Source organism: Dendropsophus ebraccatus, chromosome 2, assembly GCF_027789765.1.
Source record: "Dendropsophus ebraccatus isolate aDenEbr1 chromosome 2, aDenEbr1.pat, whole genome shotgun sequence".
Taxonomy (NCBI): Eukaryota; Metazoa; Chordata; class Amphibia; order Anura; family Hylidae; genus Dendropsophus; species Dendropsophus ebraccatus.
The window spans coordinates 120,098,053-120,111,159 of NC_091455.1; the positions used below are offsets into that span (position 1 = coordinate 120,098,053).

Consider the following 13,107-nt stretch of genomic DNA (forward strand, 5'->3'; position numbering starts at 1 on the left):
ATTTAAAAATAAAAATGACTTTGGGCCACTGATCTCACACTGATAATACACAGCGAGGGATCCCCCGCATCACACCCAAGAGAGTCCAGCCTGGCCCAAAGTGGTTCTGGGTATAAAAACTGGCATCAAAGTGGGCACATAGCCATTTTTCATGATTTGAATAAGTAACAGCTATTTTCAAAGGGTTAAATGAGTTTGGGCCACTGATCTCACACTACGTACACACAGAGAGGGATGCCCCGCATCACACCCAAGAGAGTCCAGCCTGGCCCAAAGTGGTTCTGGGTATAAAAACTGGCATCAAAGTGGGCAGATTGGCATTTTTCCCAATTTGAATAAGTAACAGGTATTTTCAAAGGGTTAAATGAGTTTGGGCCACGGATCTCACATTGATATTACACAGAGAGGGATCCCCCGCATCAGATCCAAGAGAGTCCAGCCTGGCCCAAAGTGGTTCTGGGTATAAAAACTGGCATCAAAGTGGGCAGATTGGCATTTTTTCCTAATTTGAATAAGTAACAGCTGTTTTCAAAGGGTTAAATGAGTTTGGGCCACGGATCTCACATTGATATTACACAGAGAGGGATGCCCCGCATCACATCCAAGAGAGTCCAGCCTGGCCCAAAGTGGTTCTGGGTATAAAAACTGGCATCAAAGTGGGCAGATTGGCATTTTTTCCTAATTTGAATAAGTAACAGCTATTTTCAAAGGGTTAAATGAGTTTGGGCCACTGATCTCACACTGATAATACATAGAGAGGGATGCCCCACATCATACCCAAGAGAGTCCAGCCTGGCCCAAAGTGGTTCTGGGTATAAAAACTGGCATCAAAGTGGGCACATAGCCATTTTTCATGATTTGAATAAGTAACAGCTATTTTCAAAGGGTTAAATGAGTTTGGGCCACTGATCTCACACTACGTACACACAGATAGGCATGCCCCGCATCACATCCAAGAGACTCCAGCCTGGCCCAAAGTGGTTCTGGGTATAAAAACTGGCATCAAAGTGGGCAGATTGGCATATTTCCCAATTTGAATAAGTAACAGCTGTTTTCAAAGGGTTAAATGAGTTTGGGCCACTGATCTCACACTGATAATACACAGAGAGGGATGCCCCGCATCACATCCAAGAGAGTCCAGCCTGGCCCAAAGTGGTTCTGGGTATAAAAACTGGCATCAAAGTGGGCACATAGCCATTTTTCATGATTTGAATAAGTAACAGCTATTTTCAAAGGGTTAAATGAGTTTGGGCCACTGATCTCACACTACATACACACAGATAGGCATGCCCCGCATCAGATCCAAGAGAGTCCAGTCTGGCCCAAAGTGGTTCTGGGTATAAAAACTGGCATCAAAGTGGGCACATAGCCATTTTTCCCAATTTGAATAAGTAACAGGTATTTTCAAAGGGTTAAATGAGTTTGGGCCACTGATCTCACACTGATAATACACAGAGAGGGATGCCCCGCATCATACCCAAGAGAGTCCAGCCTGGCCCAAAGTGGTTCTGGGTATAAAAACTGGCATCAAAGTGGGCAGATTGGCATTTTTCCCAATTTGAATAAGTAACAGGTATTTTCAAAGGGTTAAATGAGTTTGGGCCACTGATCTCACACTGATAATACACAGCGAGAGATCCCCCGCATCAGATCCAAGAGAGTCCAGCCTGGCCCAAAGTGGTTCTGGGTATAAAAACTGGCATCAAAGTGGGCACATAGCCATTTTTCATGATTTGAATAAGTAACAGGTATTTTCAAAGGGTTAAATGAGTTTGGGCCACTGATCTCACACTGATAATACACAGAGAGGGATGCCCCGCATCACATCCAAGAGAGTTCAGCCTGGCCCAAAGTGGTTCTGGGTATAAAAACTGGCATCAAAGTGGGCAGATTGGCATTTTTCATGATTTGAATAAGTAACAGCTGTTTTCAAAGGGTTAAATGAGTTTGGGCCACTGATCTCACACTGATAATACACAGAGAGATATCCCCCGCATCATACCCAAGAGAGTCCAGCCTGGCCCAAAGTGGTTCTGGGTATAAAATATGGCATCAAAGTGGGCAGATTGGCATTTTTTCCTAATTTGAATAAGAAACAGCTGTTTTCAAAGGGTTAAATGGGTTTGGGCCACGGATCTCACATTGATATTACACAGAGAGGGATGCCCCGCATCATACTCCAAGAGAGTCCAGCCTGGCCCAAAGTGGTTCTGGGTATAAAAACTGGCATCAAAGTGGGCACATAGCCATTTTTCATGATTTGAATAAGTAACAGCTATTTTCAAAGGGTTAAATGAGTTTGGGCCACTGATCTCACACTGATAATACACAGAGAGGGATGCCCCGCATCATACCCAAGAGAGTCCAGCCTGGCCCAAAGTGGTTCTGGGTATAAAAACTGGCATCAAAGTTGGCACATAGCCATTTTTCATGATTTGAATAAGTAACAGCTATTTTCAAAGGGTTAAATGAGTTTGGGCCACTGATCTCACACTGATATTACACAGAGAGGGATGCCCCGCATCACACTGATAATACACAGAGAGGGATGCCCTGTGGGTCCTTACCAGACTTTGGAGCAAATGCCAAACTTTACTGAAACGGTAATGAGGATTAAGGTAAAACACGCCTTTATCCATGGTGTTTTTGGTGCAATAAGGAGCTATCAGCAGTTTAGATTAATCTAACTGGCTGACAGTTCCCCTTTAATAATGGTCATTATTTGCCCTTATTTTTACTTTGTTTAAACATAGCCTAAAGGGGTATTCCTGGAAAAATTGAAAAAAAAAGAACTAAAATTAACCCTTAACTAAAGAACTTATATATTCCTTGTTGGCTTTACTCGGAGATTGCTGGTCCAGTCACATGATGCAACCTTTCTTACAGTGATGTTCTACTTCCTTTCATCTTCTTGGGTATGGTGACGTCAGCACTTGGGGGCAAAGCCATCTCTCGTACCCAGAACGGCCTTCCTACACGTGCGCAGTGCGATCATTAGTATTGCAGCATGCATCTGCTAATCCCACTGGGTACAGGGACATCAATGCTCCCGTAATCAGGTTCTGCTGGCTACAAGGGCGGTCTTACTGGCTACAAAGGGGTCCTATATGGCTACAAGGGGACCCTGACATTGCAGGCAACACATAGGACAAATATATTTCAATGGCCCTGTTCACACATCTGTACAAGTGTTCAGGTCCACGTCCCACGCTACAAAAAAATAAAGGATAGATTATAGTGTGGACTTGGATTTGCGGCACGAATCATTGTCTTCTACATAGTGCTCCGTAAACTGCGTAGCACTGTTACTGCACATTCATAGTGCGGTCCACCATTACAGGTCCGTATTCACTGGCTGAACTATGGATGTGTGAATGAGGCCTAACATAGCCTAAAGCAGACCTGTCAGCAGAAAACATTGCTGCAGGTATTGTTATTATAGAAATGTATTCAGGGTTAGCCGAGAAACGTTTAATAAGACGAGATGGGACAGCTAATTCTGGGATCCTGTTATGCTGACAAATGCCTCCTGAGTACTTTAGCCCTGTTTGCTTAAAGGGGTAGTGCGGCGCTAAACATTTATTCACAAAATACCCAGAACCACTTTGGGCCAGGCTGGACTCTCTTGGATGTGATGCGGGGCATCCCTCTCTGTGTATTATCAGTGTGAGATCAGTGGCCCAAACTCATTTAACCCTTTGAAAATACCTGTTACTTATTCAAATTGGGAAAAATGCCAATCTGCCCACTTTGATGCCAGTTTTTATACCCAGAACCACTTTGGGCCAGGCTGGAGTCTCCTGGATGTGATGCGGGGCATCCCTCTCTGTGTGTACGTAGTGTGAGATCAGTGGCCCAAACTCATTTAACCCTTTGAAAATAGCTGTTACTTATTCAAATCATGAAAAATGGCTATGTGCCCACTTTGATGCCAGTTTTTATACCCAGAACCACTTTGGGCCAGGCTGGACTCTGTTGGATGTGATGCGGGGGATCCCTCTCTGTGTATTATCAGTGTGAGATCAGTGGCCCAAACTCATTTAACCCTTTGAAAACAGCTGTTACTTATTCAAATCATGAAAAATGGCTATGTGCCCACTTTGATGCCAGTTTTTATACCCAGAACCACTTTGGGCCAGGCTGGACTCTCTTGGATGTGATGCGGGGGATCCCTCTCTGTGTATTATCAGTGTGAGATCAGTGGCCCAAACTCATTTAACCCTTTGAAAACAGCTGTTACTTATTCAAATCATGAAAAATGGCTATGTGCCCACTTTGATGCCAGTTTTTATACCCAGAACCACTTTGGGTCACGCTGGAATCTCTTGAATGTGATGCGGGGCATGCCTATCTGTGTGTATGTAGTGTGAGATCAGTGGCCCAAACTCATTTAACCCTTTGAAAACAGCTGTTACTTATTCAAATTGGGAAAAATGCCAATCTGCCCACTTTGATGCCAGTTTGTATACCCAGAACCACTTTGGGCCAGGCTGGACTCTCTTGGATGTGATGCGGGGCATGCCTATATGTGTGTATGTAGTGTGAGATCAGTGGCCCAAACTCATTTAACCCTTTGAAAAAAGCTGTTACTTATTCAAATCATGAAAAATGGCTATGTGCCCACTTTGATGCCAGTTTTTATACCCAGAACCACTTTGGGCCAGGCTGGACTCTCTTGGTTGTGATGCGGGGCATCCCTCTCTATGTATTATCAGTGTGAGATCAGTGGCCCAAACTCATTTAACCCTTTGAAAATACCTGTTACTTATTCAAATTAGGAAAAAATGCCAATCTGCCCACTTTGATGCCAGTTTTTATACCCAGAACCACTTTGGGCCAGGCTGGACTCTCTTGGATGTGATGCGGGGCATGCCTATATGTGTGTATGTAGTGTGAGATCAGTGGCCCAAACTCATTTAACCCTTTGAAAAAAGCTGTTACTTATTCAAATCATGAAAAATGGCTATGTGCCCACTTTGATGCCAGTTTTTATACCCAGAACCACTTTGGGCCAGGCTGGACTCTCTTGGTTGTGATGCGGGGCATCCCTCTCTATGTATTATCAGTGTGAGATCAGTGGCCCAAACTCATTTAACCCTTTGAAAATACCTGTTACTTATTCAAATTAGGAAAAAATGCCAATCTGCCCACTTTGATGCCAGTTTTTATACCCAGAACCACTTTGGGCCAGGCTGGAGTCTCTTGGATGTGATGCGGGGCATGCCTATCTGTGTGTATGTAGTGTGAGATCAGTGGCCCAAACTCATTTAACCCTTTGAAAATAGCTGTTACTTATTCAAATCATGAAAAATGGCTATGTGCCCACTTTGATGCCAGTTTTTATACCCAGAACCACTTTGGGCCAGGCTGGACTCTCTTGAATGTGATGGGGGGCATGCCTATCTGTGTGTATGTAGTGTGAGATCAGTGGCCCAAACTCATTTAACCCTTTGAATACAGCTGTTACTTATTCAAATTGGGAAAAATGCCAATCTGCCCACTTTGATGCCAGTTTTTATACCCAGAACCACTTTGGGCCAGGCTGGACTCTCTTGGATGTGATGCGGGGCATCCCTCTCTGTGTAATATCAATGTGAGATCAGTGGCCCAAACTCATTTAACCCTTTGAAAACAGCTGTTACTTATTCAAATCATGAAAAATGGCTATGTGCCCACTTTGATGCCAGTTTTTATACCCAGAACCACTTTGGGCCAGGCTGGAGTCTCTTGGATGTGATGCGTGGCATGCCTATCTGTGTGTATGTAGTGTGAGATCAGTGGCCCAAACTCATTTAACCCTTTGAAAACAGCTGTTACTTATTCAGATTGGGAAAAATGCTAATCTGCCCACTTTGATGCCAGTTTGTATACCCAGAACCACTTTGGGCCAGGCTGGACTCTCTTGGATGTGATGCGGGGCATGCCTATCTGTGTGTATGTAGTGTGAGATCAGTGGCCCAAACTCATTTAACCCTTTGAAAACAGCTGTTACTTATTCAAATTAGGAAAAAATGCCAATCTGCCCACTTTGATGCCAGTTTTTATACCAAGAACCACTTTGGGCCAGGCTGGACTCTCTTGGATGTGATGCGGGGGATCCCTCTCTGTGTATTATCAGTGTGAGATCAGTGGCCCAAACTCATTTAACCCTTTGAAAATACCTGTTACTTATTCAAATTAGGAAAAAATGCCAATCTGCCCACTTTGATGCCAGTTTTTATACCCAGAACCACTTTGGGCCAGGCTGGAGTCTCTTGGATGTGATGCGGGGCATGCCTATCTGTGTGTATGTAGTGTGAGATCAGTGGCCCAAACTCATTTAACCCTTTGAAAATAGCTGTTACTTATTCAAATCATGAAAAATGGCTATGTGCCCACTTTGATGCCAGTTTTTATACCCAGAACCACTTTGGGCCAGGCTGGAATCTCTTGAATGTGATGGGGGGCATGCCTATCTGTTTGTATGTAGTGTGAGATCAGTGGCCCAAACTCATTTAACCCTTTGAAAACAGCTGTTACTTATTCAAATTGGGAAAAATGCCAATCTGCCCACTTTGATGCCAGTTTGTATACCCAGAACCACTTTGGGCCAGGCTGGACTCTCTTGGATGTGATGCGGGGCATCCCTCTCTGTGTAATATCAATGTGAGATCAGTGGCCCAAACTCATTTAACCCTTTGAAAATAGCTGTTACTTATTCAAATCATGAAAAATGGCTATGTGCCCACTTTGATGCCAGTTTTTATACCCAGAACCACTTTGGGCCAGGCTGGACTCTCTTGGATGTGATGCAGGGCATCCCTCTCTGTGTATTATCAGTGTGAGATCAGTGGCCCAAAGTCAATTTTATTTTTAAATAATAATTTTGTGGTTTTACTTTCATGCCCATTTTTATGCCAACCGTGGGGTCTTTTTTGCCATTTTTATCACCAGTCCTCTCAGGGCCCCTCACTTACGGTAGGGTATGAATATTATACATTTTCTGTAAGCATAATAGCTAAAACAGGAAAAAGAAAAATCCTCTGAATAAGAAACTGGCCGAATAAGAAACCAACTTCAGCCCCGAATAAGAAACTGGCCGAATAAGAAACCAACTTCAGCCTCGTTGCCATTCCCCTGTGATCAGGAAACCCTCTAGAGCCCTGTTCACAAGGGACAGCTTTCAGCTCTAGCAGGGATCTGAGGCTGATTGGCCACATTGTCATATAGTTGTAATTTACCGGTTTCTGGGCTGAATTTGAGTCAGTAATATGTGAATTTACAGATCAGCCGCATTTTCATTATTTCATAAGAACATATAATATCTCATTCACTTGTGTCATTAGATCCTGAATGTGTGAACACAACCCAAAGCAGGCCATAGGCAGACGTCTGTGAACCCTGCCAGTAATCCCATCCCTACATAGATCATAGACCACCAGTTTACGCTTCCCATCTAGGAGAATAAGCATTGGGCAACTTTCATGTCTGTTCAATTCTACCGCATAACATCTCGCGGATCCTGCCCCTCGTTCCCACTTTACTCTCCGCCCGTGACATAGACTCCTATGCTCTGTGAGATTCCGCTGACGGATCAGTGGCAGAACATTCCACATGGAAATTTCGCCATGTAAACAGAGTGGAAATCCCATTAAACGCAATAGAGAATTGCTCTGCACCATTTTTTCGGACAGGATTTTAAGCGCGGATTTAGTGAGAAAATTCCTCACCTTTTGCTCAGTGTTAGCTGGCCCTTACAGTAGCAACCACTATTTCCCCATAATCTTTACTGTAAAACTTGTCATTGTACTGAACCAATCCAATTCTGAACACATGACAGTCTAGGGCTGTAAAATAAAATCTAGCATACTCATCTCACAGCATGCCCACTGGTGTCACGTCAGACCACCCTGTCCCCTCTGTGTCCCTTCTCCTGGCAATGGTCTGGGCTGGGGTATATTTGTAATGTCATCTGGGACAGTGTGGCATGGGGGGGTAAACAGATCCTGGGGCCAACCATTGCCCTGCTGTGGGACCCAGCAGGGTGCGTAGCCCCAGTAGTTGTGTTATTTCACAGCCCTAGCAGGTTGTCTTGCTTTTTTAGCAATGCAGGATACCCCTAATTGTTCTGTGGACAATAACCCTATGGAGCATGGTCGTGTATTACACTGCGGCCTTCTTATTCTCATTAGAGAGCCCTTGAGGTTTATTATTTCAGTCAGAAATGTCACCTGATGCACATTCCTACTGCTGTACACAAGAAGTGATGGAGGGACAGCTCTCTGGTGTTTCCAGGTTACCTCGCTGTATTCTACTGCTTTGTGTACACATAACATAGCTGAGCTGCCTGCTAAGCAGTAGAACAGGATTTTCCCTGCCGTTATTTCTGCCTCACACTCGCTGTATCTACCAAGGTCTGTACTGACTCACCCTGCCTGTAATGCCTCAGTCAGGTACTTGTGATTCATCAACAAGCCGGACAAAGATCACTTTAAGGAAATCTGGGCCCTTCCAAATGATTTCACATTTTCCAGGTGTGTGCTGCAAGCTAGGACACTATTTGTCATAGACTATGAATGGAGCCCTGCTGTGTAATGCTCCTAGGGTTATGTAGCTTTACATTCCCACTATATTTGTTTCTGGCTTAATACGTGAACTTCATGTATTAAATCTGCTCTGTATAATGCAGCTCTTGCGTTTTTTTTTTGTTTTTGTTTTTTGCTGGCGGCATATACTAAGAAGACAGATCATTACACATCCCCAGTCTCCATAATACCCGCAGTTATCTCTATTTTACAGACCTTGGAACTATTCATTAGGGACTATTACCTTAGCTGACTACCATATTTCATGTTGTGTACATAGTGTTAGCTGGCCCTCTCGCTCTATTCACATACTGGTATGGGCAATATAATTGTACAATCACAGTGTTCCTATGTCACATTTCAGCTGTACACCACTGACGTATGCTGGGATACCATCAACAAGGTATTCTGGTGTATATTGCAGTAGCTATAGGCTTTATACCAACTCTAGTCTTCTTGTTTGGCTGCATATTGGACTATGTTGCTACTTTCATCTAATGGCATGCTGAGGGTTTTGTTGTATTGTGAACAATTCTGGGATGAAAATAATAATAATAATAATAATGGGTGTTGCAATATTTCTTCCAGGCAAGAATATCTCTGTATGTATAGCAGCATATACAGTACTAGGCACTGTATTACAAATCTGTGCGGCATGTGACACTCATGTGATAAGGCTACAAGTGCTATGACACACTTCAGACATAAGACTCACTCTGTACAACAGGCCACAGAGTATTCAGTGGATCATGGATCTGCTTCAAAAGTGTTTGTTGGGAGTCCACATACAATAGCAACTTTTGGCAGATACAGCTGCCTTTGCCAAGCCTTAGTCAGGCAGTTGCATCTGCCAAAATATTGCTATTGAATGCTGGTTGAGTGCCAGTAAACAGATCCCTGACCTGCTGAATATGCTGTGGCCTGTTGTACAGACTGCTTAGATTGCGGGTTGGCCTATGCCCACTGGTGGCTCTGTGCGGGGCACTGCTATCCCATGCTGGTTTTTTTTCCTGTTTATAGACATAAGACTTAGAATGGCCTTCCTAGGAAACCTCTTCTTTTTTCAGAAACAAGTTTATCCTGTCCTTTACCAGAATACTCTTTTTTCTCATTCTTGAAATATTTTTTTTACATTAAGATCATGAAGCAAGGGGAGGGATTTCTCATCACTGTATATGTGTGTGGATTGGTGTAATAAGCTATTTTTTTCACAGTTGAGTAATTGCTCAGAAATGTGACTTTTTGCTGGTTACCTCTCCTCACAGCTGTTATTATAGGGAAATTGGAAATGGCTTCCAGCTTGCTCAGCCAGTCAGGGCTTAGCAAGCTGTAAGCCATGTGATGCGTTCCAGCCAGTAAAAAGGCTTCCTTTTAATTCTAGAAGGAAGAGAAGAAGAGGTTGTACAGCTACAGACAGCTGATTAACCCACATAACAAAGTTATATAACTTTCTAATGTGTGTTAATTGGGGGGGGGGGGGGATGCCGGAGTTGTTTTTTACGTTTGACTCGTATGTCTAGTTACAGTTGTCTTTCAACCTCACAGCACATATATTAAAGGGGTTATCCAGTGAGGTAAAATATATGTTGAATCCCCCCTCCTGGAGACTAACAATTAATTTTATAAATGTCATTACCTTTTCTGTCTCCTCAGTTTTGAGCTGCTAAAGATACAAAAAAAAAAAAAACAGTGTGAGAGCTGCTGGGTCCATCTGTCTGAGTCAATCTCTTCTCTCACCCCCTTCTGGTTGTGATGGGTAAAACCAGATAGTTTTGGTTTCAGGCAGATCGCTTCAGATGTACCAATCTGTCTAGCTAGCTAATTCTAAAATTGTAAGCACAAATATGGCTGGTGCAAACACCCCACAAACCCAGTTAGAATAAGATTACATTTAGATCACATTTTTACCCCCACGTCGGACTGTAACTTTGGCAAAATTTCATAAAGGGATGCCAGTGGGCCCTTGTAGTGTATTTATTCAGGGCAAAGAGGAAAATAAACAGCTGCGCTCACATGCTCAGAGAAAACGTGTTTTATTGTAGTTCCATAAGAAACAGCAGCTTCCAAAGAGTAGAAGCAGGTAATGCCCATTTCATGGATGCATGTGTGGTAACTCCAGGCGAAGTACAGTTTTGGCATTGAGAACAGCAGAGATTCTTCGTCCCTGCTTTTCAAAGCCCATAAGGTGATAGAAAGGGCTCACTTCAAGACACACATAGGAGATCGGTACTCTTTATATCATCACAGTTTTACAATGAAAAGTTTTGCTGATAAACAATCTTATTGGTAACAATTCTGTCCTCAGACCATCATCAGACACTTGATTGCCATAGGGGTGTAAAAATAAGATGTTCCAGCATGTATGTGTTCAGCAGTGCTCACCACAGTGCGACATGGAGCGTCACCGAGCATATACGCACTGCTACATCCTTATACCCTAAGGCAATCCATGTCTGATTAGGGTCTCAGGACCCCATATAAGATTGCCTTTTCTTGAATCCTATACTATTGAAGTTCAGAGTAGCTAAATTTTCACTGTATATTAAAGGGGTCATCCAGGATAAATCCATACTTTGCAGTGCTGTCTGGGACATGACAGTAATGTATACTTACCTGCAGAGCTGTGGAGTCGTTGAGTCTGAGTCGGAGCTAGTTATGGCTGGAGTCGGAGTCGAAAAAAAGTCTTTCGACTCTAGCTTTAAAAAAATCTTTAAAGAAATGTAGAATTAAATTTTTTTAGATATGAATTTTACAAGTTTTGCTCATGAATATATATTATAAGCAACATTCTAATAGGACACTGGCCCTATTACATAAGGGTGGTCATGGAAAAGTTGTTAGTCACTATTTGGCAGTTGGTTTCTGAGCTGGAAGAGTCCATTGTGTGGGGGGAGATCTGTGCTGTTCTCTTCCTGGATGCTGGATGACTGTATATGAGCAGCAGTGTAATATGAAGATATTCTGTGTAATATAGAGGAGGAGGCGAAGACATAAGTAGTGTAGCAGTAACCTCTGTCCTCAGTGTGGTGTTTTCTCTCTGGGAGAAGATTGTGTGTTTTTCTTCAGTGTTCTATGGCTGCCGCAGTGTGTGCGTGTGCGCGTGCTATGGCTGCAGTAGGCTGTATGTGTATGGTATGGCTGCAGCAGGCTGTATGTGTGTGTGCTATGGCTGCAGCAGGCTGTGTGTATGCTATGGCTGCAGCAGGCTGTGTGTACGTGTGCTATGGCCGCAGCAAGCCGTGTGTGTGTGGTGTGTGCTATAGCTGCAGCAGGCTGTGTGGGTGTGTGTGTGTATGCTATGGCTGCAGCAAGCTCTTTGTGTGTGTGTGTGTGTGTGTGTGTGTGTGTGTGTGCACTATGGCTGCAGCAGGCTGTGTGTGTGCGTGCTAATGCGTGCCCCCACAGTGACCCTCTATATCACTATGTGTGACCCCTCTCTATATCACTATGTGTGACCCCTCTCTATATCACTATGTGTGACCCCTCTCTATATCACTATGTGTGACCCCTCTCTATATCACTATGTGTGACCCCTCTCTATATCACTATGTGTGACCCCTCTCTATATCACTATGTGTGACCCCTCTCTATATCACTATCTGTGACCCCTCTCTATATCACTATCTGTGACCCCTCTCTATATCACTATGGCTGACCTCTATATCACAGGAATCTGGCAGTATTAGCTGTGTTTCTTTAAGTATGGTAAAGATTTAGTTAGAAACAAAGAAGACTGTCAGCAGGAAAAGACTACCTGTTCCATCTAGTCTACTTGTGAGTAGTTCAGGACATGGAGGCTGGAGACTGGCTGCATCCACTGCACACACAGGAGAAGCTGCTTTAAATACAGTATTCCTTTATTCCCTCAGAAGTCGCCCCAGGATGATGTAGGACATTAGGGAGAAGCTGCTGAGCCAGTGTGATAAATAACTCCCCTGGTATATGACCGGCCATTTATGAAGGAGCAAGAGTCGGGAGTGGGAGTCGCTCCTGATAAAATTCAGGAGTCTGAGTCTGAGTTGGAGTCGGAGCTGCGGCTTACCGACTCCACAGCCCTGCTTACCTGTACCACTCCCTGCTACTGGATCTCGGGCCGCCCACTCTGTGCTGCTGTCAGTGTTCTCATAACAACTGCTGACAATCCATTCCCATAGGAAATTGCCGGTCAGCATAGACTCTATGCTGAGTGTCCATTTCCAGTGGGAGCAGCACAGAGCGGGCGTCCCCATATCTGGCAGCGGTAGGGAGTGGTACAGGTAAGCATGAATGTTTCCAGGACAACCTCTTTTAACTCAGAGGAGGATAGCATTTATATTATTGTGCTTGTTTTAGTGACCCTAAACCCCAATTCTGCGACAAGTAAGTATATAGAGTGGTACCTCAGTTCTCAAACTTAATTGGTTCCGGAAGGCAGTCTGAGAACCAAGCAGTGTCTTCCCATAGGAAATAATGTAAATAGGTTTAATTGGTTCCAGCACCTGTCAATAATTACCTACAATACTCATTTATAACATTGAAAAGTACCCAGTTTTATCCCTACAGT

The 13,107-nt window shown here is 43.7% G+C and overlaps 1 protein-coding gene across 1 annotated transcript in view; it reads left to right on the forward strand.

Moving 5' to 3' along the window:
- The window catches only part of PDCD6 (programmed cell death 6), a 35,675-nt gene that overhangs the window by 827 nt on the left and 21,741 nt on the right, over window positions 1-13,107 (forward strand). The gene's annotated exons all lie outside the window — the stretch shown is intronic.